This window comes from Mytilus edulis, chromosome 6, assembly GCF_963676685.1.
Source record: "Mytilus edulis chromosome 6, xbMytEdul2.2, whole genome shotgun sequence".
NCBI classification, from domain to species: Eukaryota; Metazoa; Mollusca; class Bivalvia; order Mytilida; family Mytilidae; genus Mytilus; species Mytilus edulis.
In genome coordinates this window covers 36,681,554-36,682,054 of record NC_092349.1, presented here as the reverse complement: position 1 = coordinate 36,682,054, position 501 = coordinate 36,681,554, and positions in this window count along the sequence as shown.

Sequence of the window (501 nt, the reverse complement as noted above, 5' to 3'; positions counted from 1 at the left end):
TTTCTATGTTCATTTTATTCACCTTTCAACAGCTGTGACATTGCAGTCGTATTAAGAAAAAAAAAACTCTTTGATTTTTTTGTATACTCTTTAACTTCGTGTTTGATTTGTCTTCTTACTGGTTTGAATGGCGCCACCGATGAGTCTCGTGTAAATAAAATACGTTGTCTGGTGGACAATTTTAAAAAAGGTGATATCTTTGATGAATTTATATGATATATTAATTACAACCTAGCCCCATAAGATAATGGATATATTGTCAATGTGCACTTTAAAAGGTATTTTCTTTCAAACCATTAAGCCTGAGTTGGACACTATAAACGGTAAGTCGAAACTATAGATATAAGAAGATGTGGTATGAGTGCCAATGAGACAACCCTGCATCCAAGTCCAAAATTGTAAAAGTAAACTATTATAGGTCAAAGTACGGTCTTCAACACAGAGCCTTGACTCGCACTGAACATCACAGGTACAAACAAATGCAGAGGGTTCGAATGTTTT